The 27102-nt window shown below is 41.9% G+C and overlaps 1 protein-coding gene across 2 annotated transcripts in view; it reads right to left on the bottom strand.

Annotated features, from left to right (window-relative positions):
* The window catches only part of SUSD5 (sushi domain containing 5), a 70031-nt gene that overhangs the window by 31658 nt on the left and 11271 nt on the right, over positions 1 to 27102 (bottom strand). The gene's annotated exons all lie outside the window — the stretch shown is intronic.

Raw genomic sequence — 27102 nt, 5'->3', positions numbered from 1 at the left:
GGATCACTTGAGGTCAGGAGTCAAAGACCAGCCTGGCCAACATGGTGAAACCCTAAAATTACTTTTTATGCTAAAAATACAAAAAAATTATCCGGGCGTGGTGGTGCACGCCTGTAATCTCAGTTACTCGGGAGGCTGAGGCAGGAGAATAGCTTGAATCCAGGAGACAGAGGTTGCAATGAGCTGAGGCTGTGCCACTGCTCTCCAGCCTCACTGATGGAGTTAGACTTTGACTCAAAAAAAAAATTTTTTTTTTTGTAGACATGGGGTCTTACTATGTTGCCCAGGTTGTTCTTTAACTCCTGGCTTCAAGAGATCCTCCTGCCTCAGGCCTCCCAAAGTGCTGGGGTTGCAGGCATGAGCCAGCACACCCAGCAAATAATAATAATAATAATAATAATAATAAATTTAAAAAATAAAAAAGTATAGAATAAGGATATAAAGAAAGAAAATATGTTTGTACAGTTGTACAATGTGTTTTTGTTTTAAGCTCTGTTATTACAAAAAAGTCAAGAAGTTTTAAAAAATTAAAAATTTATAAAGTAAGTTACAATAAACTAAAGCTAATTTATTACTGATGAAAAAATATTTTCATAAATTTAGTGTAGTCTAAGTGTACAGTGTTTATAAAGTCTGCAGTAGTATATAGTAATGTCCTAGGCCTTGACATTCACTGACCATTCATTCACTGACTCACCCATGGCAATGTCCAGTGCTGCAAGCGCCATGCATGCTAAGTGCCCTATATAGACGTATCATTTTCCTTTTCTTTTTTTTTTTTTTTTGCGTTTGTTTGGTTTTTGTTTTGGGGGTGGGGAGATTTGAGATAAAATCTCACTCTGTTGCCCAGGCTGGAATGCAGTGACATGATCGTGGCTCACTGACCTCTTGGACTCTCAAGCAATCCTCCTGTGTAGCTGAGACTAAGAGCACATGCCACCCTGCCTAGATATTTTTCCCCCTTTGGAGAGACAGGGTTTCCTTATGTTGCCCAGGCTGGTCTCAAACTCTTGGGCTCAAATGATCCTCCCTTCTCAGCTTCCCAAAGTGCTGGGATCACAGGCATGAGTTACGGTGCCTGGTCCATTTTTTGTTTGTTTTACCTTTAATACTATATTTTTACTGTACCTTTTCTATGTTTAGATACACAAATACCTACCACTGTGTTACAATTGCCTACAGTATTCAGTACAGTAACACGCTGTACAGGTTTGTAGCCAAGGAACAACAGGCTGTACCATTAGCCTAGGTGCATAGTAGGCTATACCATCTAGGTTTGTGTAAGTACACTCTATGATGTTCACACAATGACAAAATCATCTACAATGCATATCTCAAAATGTATCCCTGCTGCTAGGCAATGAATACTGTATTTCTTTTCTTCTGTTTAATTTAGATTTAACTTGCTCTTCTTTTTTGAGTTGTCTAAAGTGGAGGCTAAGATTATTGATTTTAGATTTTTCTTTTTTTCTAATATATGTATTCACTGCTATAAGTTTGCCTCTAAGCACTGCTTCTCACAACTTTTGAAAAGTATTTTCATTCTCATGTGGTTAAAAATATTTTAAAATTCTCTTGAGATATCTTCTTTGACCCACGCATTATTTAAAAGTATGTTGTTTAATCTCCAAGGACTTTGGGATTTTCCAGCTATCGTTCTGTTATTGTTTTCTACCTTAATTCCACTGTGGTCTGAGAGCAGACATCATATTCCTATTCTTTAAAATTTGTTAATTTGTGTTTTAGGGCCCAGGATGTGGTTGATCTTAGCAAATGTTCCATGTGAGTCTGAGAAGAATGTGTAATCAGCTGTTGTTGGATAAAGTAGTCTAAATATGTCAATTATATCTAGTTAACTAAAGGGGCTGTCAAGTTCAACTATGTGCTTGCTGATCTGCCTGCCAGATCTGTCCATTTCTGACAGAGGGGTGTTTAAATCTCCAACTACAACAGGGGATTCATCTATTTATCCTTGCAGTTCTATCAGTTTTTCCTCATGTATTTTGGCATCCTGTTGTTAGGCACATATACATTAAAGATGGTTATGTCTTCTTAGAATATTGACCTCTTTACCATTATGTAATTCTTTTCTTTATATAACTTTTCTTGATCTGAAGTCTGCTCTATCTAAAACTAGTATAGCTACTCCCACTTTATTTTGATTAGTGTTAGCATGGTATATCTTTCTCCATCCCTTTCCTTTTTGTTTTTTGAGACAGAGTCTCGCTCTGTCGCCCAGGCTGGAGTGCAGTGGTGTGATCTCGGCTCACTGCAAGCTCCGCCTCCCGGGTTCATGCCATTCTCCTGCCTCGGCCTCCCGAGTAGCTGGGACTACAGGTGCCTGCCACTACACTCGGCTAATTTTTGGTATAATTTTTTTTTTTTTAGTAGAGACAGAGTTTCACCATGTTAGCCAGGATGGTCTCTCTCGATCTCCTAACCTCATGATCCACCCGCCTCAGCCTCCCAAAGTGCTGGGATTACAGGCATGAGCCACCGCACCCGGCTCCCTTTACTTTTTATCTATATGTGTCTTTATACTTACAGTGGGTTTCTTATAGACAACATATAGTTAGGTCTTGTTTTTTAACACACTCTGATAATACTTGTCATTTAATTAGTGTATCTAGACCATTGATGTTTAAAGTGATCAGTGATATAATTGGATAACCACTATAATTGTTATTGTTTTCTATTTGTTACCCTATTTTCTGTTTCTATTTTTGTCTTCCAAGTTTTTTAAGTCTTTTATGGTTTTAATTGAGCATTTTATATAATTCCATTTTCTTTCCTTTCTTAGTGTATCAATTATACTTGTTTTTTTATTTTTATTCTTTATCTTTTTTAGTTGTTGCCCTGGTGGTTGCAATACACATTTACAAGTCCAATTCCACTTTCAAATAACACTATACTATACTTCACAGGTAGTGCAAGTACCTTATAATAACAAAATATGTCTAATTCCTCCTATCCCCTGTATCATTGGTGTCATTCAGTTCACTATTGAATTGCTGCTATTATTTTGTACAAGCTATTATCTCTCTGATCACTAAGAATTCAAAAAAATAAGTTTTTACTTTACCTTCGCTTATTTATTCTCTGATGTTCTTCCTTTATTTACATAGGTCTGAGTTTCTGACCTATATCATTTCCCTGCTCCCTAAAGAACTTCTTTTAACATTTCTTGCAAGACAGGTCTATTGGCTACAAATTCTCTCATTTTTTGTTTGTCTGAGAAAGTCTTTATTTCTCTTTCACTTTTGAAGGACAATTTATTAGGGCATACACTTTTAGGTTAATAGGGTTTTTTTTCCTCTTAACATTTTACTACCTTTTTTTTTTCTTTTCTTTTTTTGAGATGGAGTCTCGCTCTGTCTCCTTGGCTGGAGTGCAGTGGCGTGATCTCAGTTCACTGCAACCTCCGCCTCCTGGGTTTAAGCGATTCTCCTGCCTCAGCCTACTGAGTAGCTGGGACTACAGGCACACACCACCACACCCGGCTAATTTTTTTGTATTTTTAGTAGAGATGGGGTTTCACCATGTTGGCCAGGCTGGTCTCGAACTCCTGACCTCAGGTGATCTGCCCACCTCAGCCTCCCAAAGTGCTGGGATTAAAGGCATAAGCCACCACACCCGGCCTTACACTATCTTCTTTCTTGCATGGTTTCAGAGGAGAAATTGAATGTAATTCTTACTTTTGCTCCTCTATAGATAAGGTAGGGATTTTTCCTCTAGATTCTTTCAAGATTTTCAATTTATCTTTAATTTTTTTGTAGGTTGTTAATGATATGCCAGGGTGTAGTTTTTTGGGTATTTATCCTACTTGATGTACTCTGAGCTCCCCAGATCTGTGGTTGGTTGTCCGACATTAATTTGATGAAATTCTTGGTCATTACGGTTTCATATATTGCTTCTGTTCCTTTTTTCCTTCCCCTTCTGATACTTCCATTATGTGTATGTTATAATTTTTGTAGTATCCCATGGTTCTTGGATATTCTGTTCTCTTTTTTCGTCTTTTATTTCTCTTTGTTTTTCAGTTTTTGGAAGTTTCTATTGCCATATCTTCAGCCGCAAAGATTTTCTCCTCAGCTGTGTCCAGTCTACTGATGAGTCTATTTCTGTTACAGCGCTCTTGATCTCTCACATTTCTTTTTGATTCTTTCTTAGAACTGCCACCTCTCTGTTTCTATTATGCATCTGTTCTTGTATGTCATCTAATTCTCCCATTAATGCCCTGAGCATAGTTACCATAGCATTTTAAAATTCCTGGTCTGATAAATTCAACATCCCTGCCATATCTGAATCTAGTTCTGATGCTTGTTTTCAGTCTCTTCCAACTGTATCTTTTGTCTTTTAGAATGCCTCATAATTTTTGTTGAAAAGTGGACATGATGTTCTGAGCAAAAGCCACTGTGGTCAACAGGCCTTTGGGAATGTGGCGGGAAGGTGTGGAAGGGAGAGGAAGTGTTCTAGAGTCCTGTGACCAGGTCTTGGTCTTTTGTCAGCCTGTGCCCCTGGACTGTGAACTTCATCAGTGCTTCTCATTTTTTCCCCTCCCATCTAGGTGAGAGAGGATGGCTACAGGGAGCTGGAGTTGGGAATTTCCCTCCCTCCAGTAGGTCAGGCTCTGAAAAAATATTTTGTTCCTGACCACAGGCCTTGTTAAGAACAACAGAATATTCTGGGTATTTCAAAATGGTTCTTTTTCCTCTCTCTTTGCTGGAAGCACAAGATTTTTCTCTGATATTTTCTGTAAGGACCTGATAGAGCTCCTGGAGGTAAAATTTCCAAAAGCATGGGGGCCCCTTGATGACTGGGTCCCCCTGGAGTTTTTAAACTCACAAACTTGTCCACCCTGAGCTTCCAGCAATTCATCAATTACAGTTACGTTTTTCTACCCTGGCACTGGTTTCTTCTGATTGTTCTGCTTAGGTAACTTGTGATTATCTGTTTTTACCTGTGTCTCCAATTCTAGGGACAGCAGTTTGCCCTGTGACCTCACTTTGCTGATGGATCTGAGAAGAGCTGTGGATGTGTCAGTTTGTTCAACTTTTTACTTGTTATGATGGAGCAGTAACTTCTAAGCTCCTGACATGCTGGGCCAGAAACCAGAAGTCTTTTTTTTTTTTTTTTAATATTACAGCTCTTTCCACATTAATACTATAATCTACCTCAATCTTTGGTAGCACACATTATTTAATCATTAGATATTTATGTTGGTTCCAATTTTTCATGATTATAAGTAATGCTTCAATGAACAGTCTCAAATGCACATTTTTGTACCTATCTTATTTCTTTAGGATAAACCTCTAGAAGTGGAACTGCTGCATCAAAGTAATGTTAAAATTAAAAAAAAATTCAAATTCAAATTTCCTCTTCTAATTTTATAGGTTGTTTTCCTTTAGTCCTTATGCAGTCAAGTTACCTAAGAAGCATATTGCTTAAAAGAAGATAGACTTTGGGAGGCCAAGGCGGGTGGATCACGAGGTCAGGAGATTGAGAGCATCCTGGCTAACACAGTGAAACCCTGTCTCTACTAAAATACAAAAAATTAGCTGGGCGTGGTGGCGGGCGCCTGTAGTCCCAGCTACTCGGGAGGCTGAGGCAGGAGAATGGTGTGAACCCGGGAGGTGGAGCTTGCAGTGAGCCAAGATTGCACCACTGCACTCCAGCCTGGGCCACAGCGCGAGACTGTGTCTCAAAAAAAAAAAAAAAAAAAAAGAAGATAGACTGAGAAATGATGAAAATAGAAAATAAAAAATACTACTTGTGCTTTAAGCCACCTTGACTGGCCTCGCAGCTTGTAGTTTGGTAGCACTTTCTTTCTTTCTTTTTTTTGAGACGGAGTCTCATTCTGTCGCCAGGCTGGATGGAGTGCAGTGGTGTCATCTTGGCTCACTGCAACCTCCGCCTCCCAGGTTCAAGCGATTCTCCTGCCTCAGTCTCCTGAGCAGCTGGGACTACAGGCGTGTACCACCATGCCCAGCTAATTTTTGTATTTTTAGTACAGACAGGGTTTCACCATGTTGGCCAGGATGGTCTCAATCTCTTGACCTCGTGACCCGCCTGCCTCGGCCTCCCAAAGTCCTGGGATTACAGGTTTGAGCCACCGCGCCCGGTCAGCACTTTCTTAAAGACGCTCATTGCTATGCATATCCTTTCATATGAGAGAGATTTTGAATGAAGAAGTGTGTGGCTGTACTTCAGGAAGACAGCACAGAGTGACACATTTTGACCAAAACTACCTTGACTCTCTGAGTCAAGGAGCCTAGGAGATCAAGTGCTTATTTCACCTATACGGCAAGTTGGGACAAGCAGTTATCTGAAACCCTTGCCACAAATTCAGATGCACCCTCTGCAGGGTGAGTAGGGGAGAATCATGTAGGTGAAGAATGAACCAAAGTCATCCACCTCAGTTATGTCAGGCTGGACCAAATTCCAGCTGGTATCTCAAAGGCAAAAGGCCTGGACTTTCCACCTTCCTCAGCTGCCCATGACTCATGCTGGATGCCCCACTGTTTTCTTCCACCAGGATCTACTGGAAGGCTGTTCAGCAGACACTATGAAAGGACCGATTAATACTTTCAGTCTCACATAAATCTATCTCAGGAACACAGGGAAACTGTTTTAGAAGTAGAGAAGGAGGAACGTCAGGCTAAACTCAGATCCCACCAGACTCATGAGATCTTCTCCTTCAGAATTAATTTTCAAAACGATACGGGCTAGAATCTGGCTCAGGAAAACCACAATAATGCTGCTGAGAGTCTAGGCACATATACCATATGTTTCTGGATTTCCCGCAAACATTCAAGACAGGAAACACACTTCTGAGATGGTGTGATTCAGAAGCTCCAGTACAACAGTGCTATGCATTAACATAACCAAGTGCGTGCCAAAAACACCACTCATATCCAGGTGCAACTTGAATTAGTTCCTTTCACTAATCTTCCCATCTTGAACCTCACAAGGGAGCTATGGAAAACAGCTGGCTATATACCTGGACCCTGTTCTCCTCTCTAGGGAAACTTACATTTGGTAAGTGTACTAACAGTCTTTTTTTTTTTTTTTTTAATTATACTTTAAGTTTTAGGGTACATGTGCACAACATGCAGGTTTGTTACATATGTATACATGTGCCATGTTGGTGTGCTGCACCCATTAACTCGTCATTTAACATTAGGTATATCTCCTAATGCTATCCCTCCCCCCTCCCCCCACCCCACAACAGGCCCCGGTGTGTGATGTTCCCCTTCCTGTGTCCATGTGTTGTCATTGTTCAATTCCCACCTATGAGTGAGAACATGCGGTGTTTGGTTTTTTGTCCTTGATACTGCTTTTCGATTATTCTGTAGATAGAAATTGTGGTTTGTGAACACAGATTTAGGACCTGGGTTTCAACTATTTCAACCTCAAGAGATATATCTATTATTTTTCCTTCCAAGAAAAGAAGATTTTATCTATCAACCAAATGTTTATTCATAAGCACATTTATTTCACTCATTTTTCAATTTAAAAGGGCACATTTGCCTGCCAATCAGGGCTTCTGATAACCAGTGTTTCCACAAAGAGTTTAGAACTCATATGAAAGTTGATGCTTTTATTCTGAGAAATTGTTGACTTTCATCTTGACCTTTGAAATTTTAAAGAAGAGCCTGCAAAACTCAATTATTACTTTGCAAGCCAAAAATGTAAAAATTCTGAAACAAATGCTTGATCTTTCCTCCTTCCTTTTGGCGTTACATAAGCTATGTGTCTTTAGGGCCCCCTGCTAGCTCCCTCCAACTCACTCCACAACACACAACCAGCATTGTCCTCCCCAAGAATAGTTAGTTCTTACATTCCTCTACATCCGTGGTTCTCAAAGATGAACATGCATCAGAATCACCTGGAAGGTTTGTAAAACTACATCTAGCCCTCATTTTGAGTTTCTGACTCTGTAGCTGAGGCCCCAAAATTTGTATTTCTTGAAAGTTCCTAGGTAATGTTGAGATTGCTGGTACAAGGACCACCCTTGGAGAACTGCTGCTATAGATCAAAAACCTATCCTCAAAAACAGGCAAAACCTAGATATGGTGATAAGAATCGGAATAGAGATGGGCCTCTGGCTCTGCTGGAGTAGGGAGGGGCAGAAGATTATTGGAAAAGGGCTCCAGGGAACTTTCTGGGGTGAAGGAAATGTTATATATCATGACTGGGTATTGATTACACAGGTATACATTTGTCAAAACTTGTCAACTTTAGATTTGTGCATTTTACTGATGTAAATTATACCTTAATGAACTAAGTTAATTTCAAAAATACCTCCCCTTAGAAAAATCTGTAATTTATTCAGCATGAGGTATAAGTGACTGAAAATTATTCACAACCTCTCCGAAGGGATACTTCATGCCTTAAGATAGTGATTTCCAACTTGTAGGGATTCTACTAGGGAAGCAATATAGTATTTGCAAGATGTAGGCAAGTTCATATGCAAATAAACCCTGTGTCAATCAATCAATAACTCTAAATCAATTACTAATACATGGAAATCTACATACTACTCCTTGAGTTTCTCCTCCTAAAAGATTATTTTAAAAATCTTCTGGCCAGTTGGGCGTGGTGGCTCACACCTGTAATCCCAGCACTTCGGGAGGCCAAGGTGGGTGGATCATGAGGTCAGGAGTTCAAGACCAGCCTGACCAATATGGTGAAACCCCCTCTACTAAAAATACAAAAATTAGCCAGACGTGGCAGCACATGCCTGTAGTCCCAGCTACTCGGGGACTGAGGCAGGAGAATCGCTTGAACCCGGGAGGCGGAGGTTGCAGTGAGCTGAGATCACGCTACTGCACTTCAGCCTGGGTGACAGAGCAAGACTCCTTCTCAAAAAAAAAAAAAAAAAAAGTCTAGAATGAAATGATATAATGTCCTGGATTTGCTTTAAAATATGTCAATGGGAGAAGAAAGCTTTAGGAAAAAAATCAAATTTTTCCTTTAGCCTCACCAATGACAACCATTGTTTTTGTTTTGAGAAGTGTTAAATGTTCTTTATTTGATATTACACATAAATCACACTAAAATGCCTTTCAATAAGTAAAAAGAACCATTTTAGATACAAGGAATTCTAATTAGATTGGCATAGTTAAGAGCAAAAATATAAAGTGCACATTGCTACCTTATCTTCAGCCTTTGCCTTTAAGATGCAGATGAATACAAAACACAAGCGAGTCTTGCTTCATTCTGAGACAAAGAAGGAATTTCCCCAGTATTTAAATATATTCACATAACCAATTATATAAATCTATATATAAAACCCATCTCCAATAGATTTTAAGATGACATTCACCATCTTTGTGAAAAGCTGACCATTACTAGTGAAGTCCAATCATATCTTTAAAAGGGGAATAGTGATCGCATTTACTGGATTGGAATTACTATTCAAATTCAAAAAACCGAAAGTACTCATTTAACCACAAGCCAGTCTTAGTTAAATCAGGACTGCCCAACAAAAATATGTCAGTCACTCATGATCTAAATTCTGGTATATGAGATCTATTAAATTATGGTACACATAAAAAAGTCATAAGACATTTCTGTTTTGTAATAAATAAGCAGTGGCCGGTCGGGCGTGGTGGCTCACACCTGTAATCCTAGCATTTTGGGAGGCCAAGGTGGGTAGATCACGAGGTCAGGAGATCGAGACCATCCCGGCTAACACGGTGAAATCCCACCTCTACTAAAAATACAAAAAATTAGCTGGGCGTGGTGGCGGACGCCTGTAGTCCCAGCTACTCGGGAGGCTGAGGCAGGAGAATGGCGTGAACCCGGGAGGTGGAGCTTGCAGTGAGCCGAGATCGTGCCACTGCACTCCAGCCTGGGCGACAGAGCAAGACTCCGTCTCAAAAAAAAAAGCAATGGCCAATTAGTACTCTTGAGTAGCTTTTTTGAGATAAGCTATCAAGTCTGCCCTTTCTGACTTCTTCTTAATGTTCGCGAAGATCATTTTTGTTCCAGGGATATACTTCTAACATGGTTTTCACTCTTTCAGTTTTACACACATACACACAAATACATACACACAGCACTATGCTATAATACGATATAACCATTTTGGTTTGTAGCTTGTTAATTTAACACTGTATTGTGAAATTTTCCCCTTATCAACAAATATTCGTATTTTAAAAATTTATTGTAAACGACTATATATTATTCCATTTGTATGGATTCACCATAATGGGCCCGCTATGGTGGGACACTAACTTTGTTTCCATTTCTTCCTTACTAAATAATGAACATTGTAACATACCTTTATACTGAGGGAGTTCAGGAAATGCCACCCAAAAATATACAGCTCTGTTTGTCATGCTGATTACTTCAAACTGAGGGCACTTGGGGGACAGAAGATGCAGGCAGAGGCCTTCTCTGGGCTTCCTTTGTCTGCCTAATGACAGATCCTCCAAAAGGAACTCAGTTGTCATGAATCCCTCCCCGGGAATTTCATTAACCAGAGAAGATTTACTCCAATCACAGCAGAGGACCTAGACATACTTTGTTACACCTACTTTTCTGAGGGCTCATTCATCTTTCCCCAGAATCATTTAATCTCCCCCAAATTGTCTACATTCCCCCATGCCTGGCCCATCAAACTCCGCTGTGAATACCCAAAATCCAATAAGATTTAGGAGCTTATATACCTCTTCATAGAGCTTATTATGTGCCCTCTTGACCCTCTTCATAGAGTGTATATAAGCTCCTAAATCTTACTGGGTTTTGGGTATTCACTTTTCTTTCCTGTGATGCCCTGTGCATATAATAAATTAGTATACCTTTTTTTTTCCTGTTGATCTGTTTGTTGTCAATGTTCATAGACTCAGTTACTGAGCCCTCAGAGCATAGGAAAATCTTCCTTCCCCTACAGTACTGGCAATACTAATATCCTTAGAATAAAATACTCAAAGTGGAATTGATGGATGAAACGGAATATGTAGTTTTTAAGCTTCTGATAGGTTCTGCCAAGTTGAATATGAGTGTTTAAGAATTTACACTCAGGCTGGCTGGGTGCAGTGGCTCACTCCTGTAATCCCAGCACTTTGGGAGGCTGAGGCAGCAGGATTGCTTCAGGCTAGGAGTTTTGAGAGCAGCTTGCGCAATATAGCGAGATCCCATCTCAACTAAAAAATAAAAAATAGCCAGGCATGGTGGTGTGCGCCTGTAGTCCTAGCTACTCAGGCAGCTGAGGTGGGAGGATGCATTGAGCCCAGGAGCTGTATGTAGTGAGCTATGATCAAACCACTGTATTCTAGCCTAGGTGACAGCAAGATCCTGTCTCTAAAAAACCAAAAGAATTTATATGCCTACAAGTGGCATATAAATTTGCCCGTTTCCCTTCAGAACACTGAGTGCTATCATTCTTTGTAAACTTTGACAATTTTACAGGCTGACAAAGTGGTTTCTTATATTACTGTGCGTATTTTTTTTTTTTTTGAGACAGAGCCTTGCTCTGTCACCAGGGCTGGAATGCAGCGGCGTGATCTCAGTTTACTGCAACCTCCACATGCTGGGTTCAAGTGATTCTCCTGCCTCAGCCTCCTGAGTACCTGGGACTACAGGCATGCGCCACCACGCCCAGCTAGAGATGGGGGTTTTGCCATGTTGGTCAGGCTGATTTCGAACTCCTGACCTCAAATGATCTGCCTTGGCCTCCCAAAGTGCTGGGATTACAGGCATGAGCCACCCTGCCTGGACTAATGCACATATCTTTAATTGGCAAGAGAGTTGAATATTTATTGACCGATTGTATTGCTTCAAAATACTTCTCTATTGTGGTCTTTATCTTTTCCTTTCAATCTATAAGATATCTACATATATCAATATAACAATCCAGGCTAGGTGCAGTGGCTTATGCCTGTAATCCCAGCACTTTGGGAGGCCAAGGCAGGTGGATCACCTGAGGTCAGGAGTTCAAGACCAGCCTGACCAACATGGTGAAATCCCATCTCTACTAAAAATATAAAAAATTAGCCAGATATGGTGGTACGTGCCTGTAGTCCCAGCTACTTGGGAGGCTGAGCCACAAAAATCGCTTGAACCCAGAAGGTGGAGGTTGTGGTGGGCCAAAATTGCACCAATGCACTCCAGCCTGGGTGACAGAGCGAGACTCTGTCAAAAAAAAACTATATATATATATATATATATATATATATATATATATATATATAATAATTCATTGCCTTATTTTCCCATATTCATAACCAATTAGCCTAGTACTATCAAATAATCCATCCATCCTTTTCCCACTAACTTGAAGTTTCACCATTCTTACTATACACTTATATATGTTGGGTCTATTTTGGTGTTTCCAGTCTTTTGCACTGAAGTACATGTCTGTTTGTGTCTCAGTGCCAAACAACCGTTTTTTGCTATCTGAGCCTCTTACATTATTGAAATAATGGCAATAAGTTGATAAGACTGAAGCAAGCAATGGGGGAGTCACAAGCGATGAAGCTGCAGGGAGGCAGGTACGAGTTCATGAAGGGCCTCATAAGCCAGGTAAAAAGTCTGGAATTCCTCCAGAGGAGAACAAGGAACCATTAAGGAGTTTAACGCAGAAAATAACATGATCCCCTTGGCGGTATAGAAACAACACTATTTGCAGTGTAGATGATGCATTGAGGAAACATGCCTGGAGACTGGAGGACCAGTGAGGAGGTCATTTGAGCTGTCCAGGACAGCAGCACAGGAGCCAAATGAGGTGCAGAGGGCAGGAACTAGGTGGATCTGGGAGATACTGAGAAGGGAAGTTTTTACAGAACATTTAACTAAAAGGTGTTAGGGGTGAGACGAGGATCAGGGCATAGGAAGCTGAGGGATATGAGTATAAGTTTGGGACTTGTGGATTTTGATGGGCCACGAGCAATGCCCACAGGTAGCTGCATATATGGAATTCAGGGCTTTAGGGGTCTGGGGAGGAGATTAGGCTTGAGAAATGATTTGAGATTAATGGGCATTTAGAAGAAAACTGAAGCCTTTGAAGTGTTGAGTGAGTGAGGAGAGATGAGGGTGAAACCACCTTTGCAAAAATTATGACAATGAGAAACATCTACCATAGGAAAATTATGACAGTGAAAGAAATCTGATCTAACCGACTCCATCTTGCTTCTAACCTACAAACTGCCCTTGTTCATTCCTGGGTATAGGCCAAACTAACTTTGCGAAGAATTTATAGTGTAACATTGAAACAAAAACGATAATAGCCCCTCCCTGAAACAACCCCCCCTGCCACCACTTGTCTGGGGACCCGACTGCCTTTGCAAAACTAACAAAGTGGCCACAAGATAGAAATTATGGCCCAGGAGACATGCGGCCAGAGGCCTCAAGGTTCCTATCCTCCCCAGTTGCTCCTATGAATAATATCAGTATTGTAAAACCTAAGATTGGTGTTTGAGATATTTCTCAGACTCTGTCTTCTGATGGACCAGCTGGTGCCATCCAGACCACTAAACTGGCTCATCTGGTCTTGTGGCACCAACCCAGGAACTGACAGAGCAAGAGGACAGCTTCAACTCCCTATGATTCCATCCCTGACCAAATTAACCAGCACTTCTCATTCTCTTGCCACCTTACCCATCAAATTATCTTTTAAAAACCCTAAAGCCTCTGAATTTTCAGAGGCTGATTTGAGTAATAACAAAACTCTGGTCTCCCATTTAGCTTGCTCTATGGGTATTAAACTCTTTCTCTAATGCAATTCCTCTGTCTTAATAAATGGGCTCTATTTGAGCAGCAGGCAAGGGGAACCCACTGGTTGGCTGGTTACAAGGGGAGATGAGGGCCCAGGTCAGAGCCCAGAGGAAGTGAGCAGAGAAAGAAGAGTTCACAAAGGACATCACTGTAGCCAGACATATACAAAGAAAACCTGGTGCAAGACAAGGCAGAACATGTTTCAAGGAAGTGCGTGGTCAAGTACTTAAAGCTTCAGAAACAACAAGCAAAGGGCAGGCTGAGAAATGGCCATGATATTTAGCCACAGAGAAACTACCAGTAGCCTTGGTGACAGTAGTTCCACTTAAGTGATAAGGCAGAAACCAGAAGGCAGTGGATGGAAGAATGAATGATGGAAGGTAAGATAATGGAGGCCATGAGTGCAGAGGATTTTGAGGGCTATGAAAGGGAGGAGAGAGATGGGATGGTAGCTAAAGGGATACGGGGTAACAGCTTGATGAAAATATGAATTAGTAGTAAATAATCACTTTCTTTTTTTCTTTTTTCTTTGTTTAGCTTAGAGGCAAGAATAAATAATCACTTTCAGCTGGGCGCGGTGGCTCACACCTGTAATCCCAGCACTTTGGGTGGCCGAGGTGGGAGGATCACCTGAGGTCACGAGTTCAAGACCAGCCTGGCCAACATGGCAAAACCCCATCTCTACTAAAAATACAAAAATTAGCTGGGCCTGGTGGTGCACACCTGTAGTCCCAGCTACTCGGGAGGCTGAGGCAGGAGAATTGCTTGAACCCAGGAGGCGGAGGTTGCAGTGACCCGAGACTGTGCCACTACACTCCAGCTTGGGGGACAGAGTGAGACTCTGTCTCAAAACAAACAAACAAACAAAACAATAAATAATCACTTTCTAAACAGTTGCAAGTGGTTTTACTTGTTTTGAGTCCTTAAAATAATTCCCTCCTTTTTGAAATGCAAACTCTTTTCGCTTGTCCTATAATTCTTCTCTGCTTGCTTAGTCCCCAATTAATCAGTGATGTGCTGATAAATATTAAATATTAACAACCAGCTCTCTTGGGGAGGGGAGAAATTGCTGGGGGATGGAGGTGGGAATGGCTGTTGTGCAGGTAATTGACAAGGTCTGAGGCAGTGCACAATAGACACGGTCTTAATGCAATTTCTGGCTCACAGTTCTAGATAAATTGAAACTAAAAAAAGAGCCTGAAGTAATTGAAGATAAGTAAAAAGATATATGCATGAAGATGTTCAATCATGGTATTTATTATAATGAAATCCATGGAATTACCAAAACGTCTAATAACAGGGGAATGTTTAATTTATAGTACATTCATATAATGGATTATTATAGCCATTCTTTGAAGCATATTCAATGTCATGGGGAGATATAGATCTATATCCATATAAATAAAAAAAACAGAATGCAATCTTATATGTTGTTCATATAATCCCAATTTAGTAAACTAAATAAAACATGTAGGGAACGCAAAAGACTGATGCTAAAATACTTGTATTAGGGAAGACTGGTTATGAGAGACCTTAATTTTCTTTATACTTTCCACTAAAATGACCACATATTCATATTTATAATAGAAAATCTATTATAATTATAAAAATGGAGCTAATGACATTTATCTCATAGGGTTGTTACTAGAATTAAATGAACATATGCCTTTCCCAGTGCCTACCACATGCCTGGAACTTGATAAGGTCCTGAATAAAAACAAGCTCCATTTCCCATATAAATAGTTGGAGACTGGTGGTCTTTTGAATGGCCCTGAATGGATCTTCAAGTAATGATGGTAATTGAATATCCATTGTCCTTAAACCAAATAAAGCCAACCACACCATGGCTAAATTGGAATTGAATGCCACCTTGGGCCATGAAAAGGGGAAAAACAAAATGCTCATAAAAAGATAAAACCAGATATGAGCCTGTATTTGCCTACTATTGACATAGCAGTAATGGTCAGTGATGGAGGCTTGGTTCAAGGTGAGAAGAAGCCAGCAGAGTTGGGAAAACAGAGGATTACTGATGGATTCTTGGGGTTGGGCTATGGTCCATGAATGCAGCAAAGAATCAGTTTAATTTGCAATGGTGATTTGCTGGAAGGTTCCCCTTTCCCTGACACACACAAAGGTTCCCCTTGCCCTAACACAGACAACGGCTGCGTCTCTGGATCTGTCAGGATATCTTTGTTTTAACAAAAAATAACTTCTATAGAGAGCAGGGGAAAGCACAGATCCACATGTAACTACACTACCATTCTCACACTCTCTACTTTTGGTAAGCAGGCCTCCCTGGGAAAGTTTTCTTCTAAGTCAATAGGGTTGGCTGACCGTATAGTTTATCATCCATATAAGGACACTTTTGAAAATGAGTGGGACCCTGGTTAATCATTACCAGCACAAGAAAGAACTATCCTGAGCAAACTGGAAGGCAGGGCACCCTAACATGAGCATCGTACATTCCAACCCAAACAGCAGTGCCTGTGAAGGTAAGATATTCAAGAGTAAGAAGAAAGGAGCATCTCAGAAAACAAAAAGCCTGTAGAGTCTGGGTTTGAGTCCTTGCTCCCCTACTCACTTTGGACAAATTACTTAACTTTGTTGTGCCTCAGTTACTCATCTGTAAAATTTGGATAATAGTAAATTCCTGCAGTGCTGTTGTGAGGATTAAATGAGTGAACACAGGGTACTACAGCAGGTGTTAGCTATTACTATTTTCCCCCTGAGGTTGAGAATCTGAAGCAAAGCCCACAGTTAGAGCCGCAGCCTCAGGGTCAAAAAAAGTGGTGGAGATGTTTGCATCAGGTTTAACTGGATCTTGGGACTTGCTGCACAGAATTGGGAGAGGTGGGGACAGGAATAGGAAGGTGCATGGGTGAGAGGTCTCATGTGCACCTCCCAGGAGCTGTGTCACTTGAGACAAAGCATCAAATCTCTCTGTTCTTCAGTTTCCTCATCTGAATAGAGGGAATGATAACACCCTGCCTACAGTATTGCCTCGCTGATTAAATGAGATAACGTTTGTGGTAACACTCTGGAAAAACACAATTTTGGAGTTATAGAATATAACTGTAAAGCTGCTCAATAATTTTTTTCTTGTTCTTTTTTTCTGTTTTAAGGTATTATTTATATAAATAAATTCACCAATTTTAAGTGTACAGCTTAGTCAATTTTGCTAAATGTATCCAATTTTATAACCACCACCACAACAATCAAGGTATAGAACGATTCTTAAAAGCCATATTCTACTTGCCTTTGGCCCCAGACACCCTCCCCTACTCCATACTACCCCAAGCAACTATTAAGCTACTTTCGCTCACTGGTAGTTTTACCTTTTCTAGAATTTCATTCAAATGGAGTAATACAGTATGTATATTTTGTGTTTGACTTTTTTTCATTTAACTTAATATTATAGAGATTCATCCATGCTTTTGCATATATTAATATTTCATTCTTTTTATTGCCAAATACTCATCCATGGTATGGATATACCACGTATTTTGATCCATTCATCAGTTGATGAACATTTGTGTCGCTTCCAGTTTTGGGCTTTTATGATAAAATTGCTATGAACATTTGTGTGCCCATTTCTGTGTGGTCATACACTTCTCTTGGATCAATACCCAGGCATGGAATTACTTGGCTGTATGCATATTAGCTGTATACATTATATATATATATGTGCGTATTAAACTTTGCAGAATTATTTTGAAAGAAATTATGGGTTGATTTACTGAAAACAGTGTAACATCAAGGTGAAGAAACCATACTATTATCACTTTATGTTGTTAGAGTTATGTGGCACTAGATACTAATCACAGTCATAGCTCATACTTATTGAGGTGTTACTCTGTGCTATGCACTAGGCTAAGTGGCTCACTTGTATTATCCTACTCAGTCCTCTTGACAACTCTATGTCATGGGTTCTAATATTATTCCCAAGGCAAGTAAGTGGTAGAACCAAGATTCAAACCCAGGGATTCTGGGTACAGAGCCCATGGTTCTAACCATGGTGCATTATTATTGTGTTCCAGGTGTTGTTTCCTTTGAGAACACCATGCTTTAGCTCTGATTCACTTTCTTGTCATAAACATGGGGCTTGGTGGACTTTGCAAAAAGGACAAGTTTGGGAGTTCCTCATCTACTGGATTGTACCACTAGCAGCCAGAACAATTTTCAGAAAATGTTCAAAAAGTGCATCCTAGCTGAGAACCCTACAATGGTTTCCTGTTTCTCGTAAAATTCAATCCAATATTCTCACCCCTGCATATCCGGCTCTTATCCCAACCTGTTCAGCCCTATCTTGGATCACTCTCTCTCACCTGAAACCATCTAGGCTCACTGTTTTCTCAAACACACCAAGCTCTTTCCTGCCCGCAATGTGACATGGCTATGCAGCCTGGTCTCATCTCTCAGACCCATAACACCAGGGCCAGAGGACTGGAAAAGCCACAAGAGATGTGGTGCACTGCAGAGGAAACATTTTACTTGGGGGAAAGAGAGTTAGGAAGAATCACCCATATTTCACCCACCCCTGGGACACTGAAGTCAGCAAACATGGGCTACAGGAATGTGAACATGGTGCACCCAAAATATTGAAGAAGGCCCAGTTCTAAGCACAGACCCTGGCCTCAAGAATACCCATGTAAAAGATAAAAGACAGGCTGAGAATAGACATATAGAAGGGAGATATTTTAAAGCTACATAAGAAATGCAATAATGCATGCGCACTACTAAAAAAATCAGAATATACAAAATATAGAGCATGAACTATAAATATCTCCCTTCGGTCTCACTGCTACTCCCTTTCTAGGGTGTTTCTCCTTCAGATGTCTTTTTTTCTAGGGGGGAATTTCACACACACACACACACACACACACACATACACACGTTTACACATATACACAAAAATAAGTTTTTTTGTTTGTTTGTTTTTGAGACGGAGTCTCGCTCTGTTACCCAGGCTGGAGTGCAGTGGCACAATCTCGGCTCACTGCAGGCTCCGCCTCCCGAGTTCACGCCATTCTCCTGCCTCAGCCTCCTGAGTAGCTGGGACTACAGGCGCCCGCCACCACACCCGGCTAATTTTTTGTATTTTTAATAGAGACAGGGTTTCACCACATTAGCCAGGATGGTCTTGCTCTCCTGACCTCGTGATCCGCCTGCCTCGGCCTCCCAAAATGCTGGGATTACAGGCGTTAGCCACCACGCCCAGCCAAAAATAAGTTTTTTAAAGAATAAATTGGATTATACTATACATATTCTGAGACCTGCATAATATGTCTTAGAAGATTTTTCATGTCATAGCTGTCATTCTGCTATAGACTGAACGTCTGTGTCCTCCCAAAATTCATACGTTGAAACCTAATCCCCAGTGTGATGCTATTTGGAAGTGGGACTTTTGGGAGGCGATTAGGCCATGCTATGGTTCAAATGTTTGACTCCTCCAAACTTCATGTTGAAATTTAATTGCCATTGTAACAGTATTAAGAGGTGGACCTTTAATAGGTGATTAGGCCAGGAGGGCTCCACTTTCATAGGTGGAACTGGTACCATTATAAAAGGGTGAGTTTGGTTCCTCTCACTTTCTGCCATGTAAAGAAGGCTCTTGATAGATGCTGGCACCTTCATATTGGACTCATCAACCTCCAGAACTTTGAGCCAATAAGTTTCTGTTTATTATAAATCACCTAGTCTCAGGCATTCTGTTATAGTCGTACAAGACAGAGCAAGACAGAGCATGAGGGTGGAAACTTCACGAATGGGACTAGTGCCCTTATGAAAGAGACCTCACAGAACTGCCTCACCCCTTCTACCATGTGAAGACTCCACAAGAAGAGAGTTATCTGTGAATTGGGAAGCGGGTCATCACAGACACCAAACCTGCCAGTGCTTTATCTTGGACTTCCCAGCCTCCAGAACTGTGAGACATACATTTCTGTCATTTGTAGCTACCCCATTTATGTCATTTTTAAACAGCAGCCTAAGCAGAAATTGGTAACAAGAAGTGGGGGGTTTGCTGTAACAAATACCTAAAAATGTGGATTCAGCTTTGGAATTAACAGGTAGAAGCTAGAAAAGTTTTGAGGTGCTAGAATGTTTTAGGTGCTTCCTCTGCAGTGCACCACATCTCTTGTGGATTTTCCAGTCCTCCAGCCTTAGTGTTTTGGGTCTAGGAGATGAGACTAGGCTGGGTAGCCATGTCAAGCATGCTAGAAAAAGACTACATTGCCATGAATGGACCACTGAGGGCAATTCTGGTGAGGGCCCAGAAGGAAAAGAGAGCTGTAGAGAAAGTCTTCATCTTCTTATACAATACCTAAATAACTCTGGACAGAATGTTGGTAGGAATATGGACAATAAAGGCCATTTTGATGAGGTCTCAGATGGAAATGAGGAACATGTTGGTGAACATCAGCAGAAAAGCAATGCTTTTTATAAAACGGCAAAGAACTTGGCTGAATTGTGTTTGTGTCCTAGGGTCTTATGGAAGGCAGAACTTGCAAGCCATGAAATTTAATATTTGGTTGAGGAAATCTCTAAGCAAAGTTTTGAAGGACTGGCCTGGCTCCTTTATTGTTGCTTACAGTAAAATTTGAGAAGAAATAAATGACTTAAAGATGGAATTGTTAAGCAAAAAAGAACCAGAACTAAAAAATTTGGAAAATTCTCAGCTTATCATTACTGAAAACAATGAGAAACTCTGTTTTGGAAAGAACAGCATAAAGGCCCTTTCTAAAAAGGCAAATAACAGACTGCTACTAAGTGACTCTTGCAGGTCCAGAGGCTGCTGTGGAACAGCATGTAGGCAGGTATCTCCAAGTCCATGCTCAGAGGTCATGTGGACCCTCACTGGATCAGCAGAGGCTTAAGAATAAAGTTGTCCCTGGGTGCACCCAGCCCTGGGCACATATGTATGTGTCTGCAAGGGAGAGCTTTGAACTCCTCCTCACATTTACCACATGCCAGAAAACCAAACCACAAGTCCCTGACCACACGGACAGGTCCAGCCCCAGAGCTGCAGCCCCAGCTCTTCTGAGTAGCACAGAAGTGGAGAAGTCTGTCTGGGTTGTTGGTGCCCATGGCCCCAGGCCACAAAGACATCCCAGAGATATCTGCCTCTGGAGCCAAAAGACCCATTGGCAACATTTCTCTGGCTGCCCAGACACTTGGCATTCGTGGAAGCTGGCTGCTGGTGTATCAGGACTGGTCTAGCCCACATTTTTGGAGCAGAAGACCTCAGGTCTGAGAAAACAAGACCTGATGCCCACCCAGGCCTGGGTGTGTGGGTGGCAGGAGAGGGGGCATCACTGCTTACTGTGATGGGGATTATTTGGGTTGCCCTCTGCAGCCACCTCAGGCCTGCCCAGCAGCTACTCAAGCCCCCAAGGATGTGCTGACCCAGCCCACTCTCCCAGAGCTCTAGTACAATGGCGCAACCACAGCTATTCTCCCAAAGCCATTGGTATCTTTGGATTCCTAGCCCTTGCTACCCCTGTTCTTCCTTTCCGCAATGTTCTATCCTCTCTTCCCTACCTACTATCCCCTCAACTTATCCATCTCAAATGCCACTGCTTAGGAAGTCTCTCTAATAACCTTTCTCCTTTGTGTCATGGAAAAATATTCATCTCTTACCTATCCTGATACACTGTTAACTCCTTGAGAGAGGGGAGAAGTTTATCTATCTATCTATCTATCTATCTATCTGTCTGTCTGTCTGTCTGTCTATCATCTATCTGAAGCACCCACCAAGTCTGAGCATTGGACTTTGCCTGACCCTGGACAAATAAATGAACACATAAACGACCGACAGCAGGTCCATGGTAATGAGCTCAGAGGCTTTCACACTTCCCTGGGAGACCCTGAACTAAGTGTTCTCTATCAGCTGTACCAACCAATGCAATTAATTGGTTCCAATCTGGTATCACAGCTGGAGAATTTCCCCGAAGTTATTCCTGAGACACCAGGCCTTCACCGGGCAGCCCTGGAAATTAGCTACTCTCAAAAATTCCTGATCACTCACCAAGACAGGGGAGCATCCAGCTCTCTTTTTGATGACATGAAGGAAGGGAATAATTTCACTCCTGTTTTTAAGGGCAATAGAGGCAATCATAAAGTATGCAAGGGAGGAGGAATGCAGTACTAAGAAGGTGAAGTGGGCTGGGGAGAGGGAAGCAAGACCTGTCTTAGATGGGGAGAAACAGAAGCACACACTGAGTGGAGCCTTTCAGGGCAACAGAGGGTCAGAGGAAAATCAAAGCCTCCAGACCCCAAGCTGCAGACCCCACAGACAAGCTGCCAAGAGAAGCAAAGCCAGAAGACCCAAGTGGAGGCAGCTTATTTCATCAGAATCCAGTTGGTTAAAAATAACTTCACTTATTAGTTTAAGTGAGATCACCACAGGGCTGGAAATTCACTGTCAGTGAAACAAAAATACTGAAAGGAAAATGAGAAAAGTCTACATTCACGATGAACTTTATAAAGAAACACAGGAGGAAGCTGCCTGAACATTCCACAGGCTCTGTTTTCCTTCTGGGCTCTTTATGAGGCACATGTCTGCCATTTTTGGAATTAGTACTCTTCATTCTTCCAGTCTTGCCAAAGAGAAGCAGCTTAGCGCCATGCAGCATCACTGGGAAAAAGGCAAGCTTTGGAGGAATACTGCACAGGGGCATCTGCTGAGCTGGACCTCACCTACACTCACGCGGGAACCTCACAGCACAGCCTGTTCTCCTCTGCTTCCGCCAAGGCGCTGCACCTTCCTTAAGCAAACAGATTTCCCTTGTTGACTGTGCTGTCAACAAAGGCTCTACTGAGGAAAAGCAGCAACTCTGCTGAGAAGGGCGGAGGGCCTTGCAGGAGCCGTTTACATGCTCTTTCTAAAGGAGAAAAGGCAGAGGGACGGGGATAGAACTCTCTGAGTAACTGTGGGAATCCATCCTGCTTTTCTGTTAAGCCCCAGGAGAACAGTCCTGTAGCCCTCATGCCATCTCTGCATGCATTCCTGCGTCCTCTTCATGGCTCACCTGAAGCTTCCTCACCAATTAGGCCCTGCAGGGCCAAGGCTCCTGTCTTCCCTGTAGCCCTTGCCCGGTGCAGCTCTTGCCCAGGCTAGGCTGAGGGGAGCTGCTCTGGGACGCAGGGCCCTCGAGCACTGTAACAGTGATGAACCACACATAATGCCCGCTCTTTTCAAATGGCAACCAGTCTTCACACACATGCCAACAGGTGTCACGGGAGCCTCGGCACGTGCCTCATCTAAAGCATGCCGTTCTACTCAGCTCACGCCTGGGCATGAGCTCAGGGGGCCCAAAAGCTGAGACGACATAGATACTCCGCCTCTGGAATACATCCGGACAGTTTGCTGCTGAGCTTTCTGGCGGCATGCCCTCGTTGTGCCCAGGTCTCCACACCCTCCAATTCCAATTGGCTCCCTCCAACCGGGCCCCCATGACTCAGTGTTATTTTGTTTCTTAGGTTTATTTCTGCCTGCTGCTGTTGTTGTTTTTGCTGTTTTTGGAGAAGTATGTAAACCATTTGTTGTTGTTATTGTTGTTTGAGAGAGACATAGGGACCCACTCTGTTGCTCAGGCTGGAGTGCAGTGGCACGGTCATAGCTCACCGCAGCCTCAAACTCCTGAATTCTAGAGATTCTCTCACCTCAGCCTCCAGAGTAGCTGGGAATACAGGGTGCGCCACCATGCTTGGCTAATTTTTTTTATTTTTTGAAGAGATGGTTTTTAGGGACAAAGCAGCATCATATCTACAACTTACTCTCCAATGGTTCAAAAAAGAATTATAGATACACATATATACATATTTACATATGTATATATACGTATCTTGCTATGTTGCCCAGGCTGGTCTCAAACTTCTGGGCTCAAGTTATCCTCCAAAGTGTTGGGACTACAGGCATAAGCCACCATGCCCAGCCTGACCTTTTTGTTTTGTTTTTTTTGTTTTTCTTTTTGAGACAGAGTCTTGTTCTGTCGCCCAGGCTGGAGTGCAGTGGCGCAGTCTCAGCTCACTGCAAGCTCTGCCTCCTGGGTTCACACCATTCTCCTGCCTCAGCCTTCCGAGCAGCTGGGACTACAGGTGCCCACCACCATGACTGGCTAATTTTTTGTATTTTTAGTAGAGATGGGGTTTCACCGTGTTAGCCAGGATGGTCATGATCTCCCGACCTCGTGATCCGCCCACCTCGGCCTCCCAAAGTGCTGAGATCACAGGCTTGAGCCATCGCACCCGGCCTGTTTTGTTTTTTTGTTTGTTTGGTTTTTTTTTTTTTTTTTGAGACAGTCTTGCTCTGTTGCCCAGGATGGAGTGCAGTGATGTGATCTCGGCTCACCGCAACCTCCACCTCCCAGGTTAAAGCGATTCTCATGCCTCAGCCTCCTGAGTGGCTGGGATTACAGGCATGTACCACTACATCTGGCCACAGCCTGAGCTTTTTGAGATTTTAAAATTTTATATAATTTCAAAGTTACATAAACATTATAAAAGCAAGGAACCCACCCTTTATGCAGGTTCACCAATGTGTTTTCATTTTCCCCTGTTTGCTTTATCATTCTCTTCTCTCTCTTCCTCTCTCCACACCACACACACACACACACATATGTGTGTGTATACATATATATGAATATGTATATATGTGTATCTATAATTCTTTTTTGAACCATTGGAGAGTAAGTTGTACATATGATATCCCTTTGTCCCTAAAAACCTTGGTGTGCATTTCTAAAAACAAGGATATTCTCTTATATAACTGCAGTAGTTATCCAAATCAGAAAATTTAAACGTTGATACAATACTATTATTTAATTCATAATCTGTATTCAAATTTCATCAATTATAGCTATTTTTTCCTAGTTCAGGATACAATCCAGCATCATGAATTGCATTTCATTGACAAGTCTTTTTGGTCTATCTTAATCTAGAACAGTTGCTTAGCCTTTTTTATTCTTGACATTTTTTAAAAAAGAGTAGGATGTTCTTCAATTTGAGTTTGGTTAATTTCTCCTTGTGATTAGATTCAGTTACACATTTTTGGAAGGAATATGCATAAAAATGAATCACTGAATCAATGTGTTCCTCTGAGTGCAATGTATCATACATATTGAGGTGCCCATGACTCAAATCTGGAGTCACTATCATGACATTGACTTTGGTGTCCTATAGGACATGAATGGCTGTTCTCAACCTCTGGCTTCATGCACTACAGTTGTGGGCAAAAGGGGCACACACTTGCATACACATAACTTGCTTGATGGTCTGTGAGGTGGAAAGCCCAGGCTGGCCTGTTGGGTGAGGAGAAACACATGGCTTAGTTGCCCTTGTCACCCAAGCCACGGCCAGCCAATTCCCGGAAGCAAGGGTACCTAGCTAACAGCAGCTGACCACAGACTTATGAATAAGTCCCAAGACTGGCAGAAAAGCGACCAAATCGGTGGTTCACAAAATTGTAAGCTAAATAAATAGTTGCTGTTTTAAGCCACTACATTTTGGGGTGATATGTTAGCTAGCAAAAGCTAACTGATATATCTTGTTTATTGGAGAAAGAAATAAGACTCAGAAGCCCTACATTATTTCTTTGACATTACTGAAGAAAAAAGGTTGTCCTGTTTTTCTTCTGGCTCTGTCCTGTCTCCCTCAGGGATATGACCCTCTGTTTATGTTTAGAAGTTAAAAGATTATTTAAATTTACTAATATGGGCCAGGCGCAGTAATCCCAGCACATTGGGAAGCTGAGGCAGGCGGATCACCTGAGGTTAGGAGTTCAAGACCAGCCTGGCCAATGTGGTGAAACCCCGTCTCTACTAAAAATACAAAAATTAGCTGGGCATGGTGGCAGGCGCCTATAATCCTAGCTACTCAGGAGGCTGAGGCAGGAGAATTGCATGAACCCAGAGGGTGGAGGTTGCAGTGAGCCGAGATCACACCACTGCACTCCAGCCTGGGCGACAAGAGTAAGACTCCATCTCAAAATAAATAAATAAGTAAAAATAAAAAATTTACTAGTGTGTGTGTGTGTGTGTGTCTGTATGTGTTTTAAGAAAAAAAATAAACCACAGATACTGCTTAGCCTGGATTTTTTGAAAACCAAGTCACATCTCTCAGTTGCTTGACTGGATCAATGATGGCAGGAGACTCTCCCAACACCCTTCCATAGAAACCAGCAGATGCAGAGCCCTTCCTAGAGAGGGACCCCAGAGCAGAAGGCCCTTAGGGTTCACCATGACTCTTACTTTTACCAACTCCTCTGATCCCTTTCCTGGAGATAAGGATTTGGTGCCTCTGGGATGCAGCCAAACGGTCTGTATTTTCAACAAGTTCTTCTGGTATTTCACATCATCAGGGGAATTTGGGAAACACTGCATTACAGACAGAGTTCTCAACCTGGGCTGTATATTAAAATCACAGGGGAGTTTAAAAAAACCCAGAACATTTAAATCAGAATCTTTAGCGCTGGCACTGAGGCATCAGTATTTTTTAATTACTCCCCCCACCCCTCCCCAATGAGTCCAGTGTGCAGCCAAGAACCTGTGCTCGTTTCTATGACTGATTAGTAAGAAGCTTGCTTCCCCCTCCCCATTCACATGAATATTCCTTTTTCAACCGCATGTATTTCTGATAACAGAGGTGTACTTATTTGGTGCATACAAAATGCTGCCCTTGAGGCTTCTTTATGATTTTCTTCTCACCACTCAGCTGATTTCCCAATAGGAATTTGAATTTTCCTTACTGTGAGCAGTTCCCTAAATCTTATAAATTTCCTTTTTGGGAAAAAGATAGTATTTTCTTTTTAGTGTACTGTCCAATATGAAGACTGGAGGGCAGGCTTTGAACATCAGCAGCTGTATCAGATGCTGCCAGGGCTCTGCCCACATTCTCTAGACACCTTTACCATTCCCATGCACAGGGACTCCTGGTAGGCACCTTTGCCTCTTTGTTGGAAGGTGGCACTCAGGCTACTGGAACCCTTTGCCTGTGCACACACAAAAAAACAGAAGAACCCGGGAATTTATATCTCCTGAAGCAAACCTTCAACCATGACTGACAGGTGTGGTATAACTACTCCAGCTCCCTCACCCCAATCAGAAAAACTGTGGTTACCTACATACACTGTCTCCAGGGGTTTCCTGAGTGATTGAGCCAAAGTTACCCGGCACCTCACCACCACTGTGAATTTCACTTAATATTGCACCGAAGCTTGACTCCCTTCCTTGTCTTGTCCACTTCCCCACCGCACTATTGGCTTTTCTTTGGAAGACTTCCTGATAAACCATGTCTAGTAAATCCTCACTTCAAGGTTTTCTTCTAGGGAAACCAATCTAATATAGCAATCCCCAAGAGCACACCCTCCAGCACCTTTAAGAAGAC

This window comes from Symphalangus syndactylus, chromosome 1, assembly GCF_028878055.3.
Source record: "Symphalangus syndactylus isolate Jambi chromosome 1, NHGRI_mSymSyn1-v2.1_pri, whole genome shotgun sequence".
Classification (NCBI taxonomy): domain Eukaryota; kingdom Metazoa; phylum Chordata; class Mammalia; order Primates; family Hylobatidae; genus Symphalangus; species Symphalangus syndactylus.
This window is presented reverse-complemented; position numbering and strand designations above follow the sequence as displayed.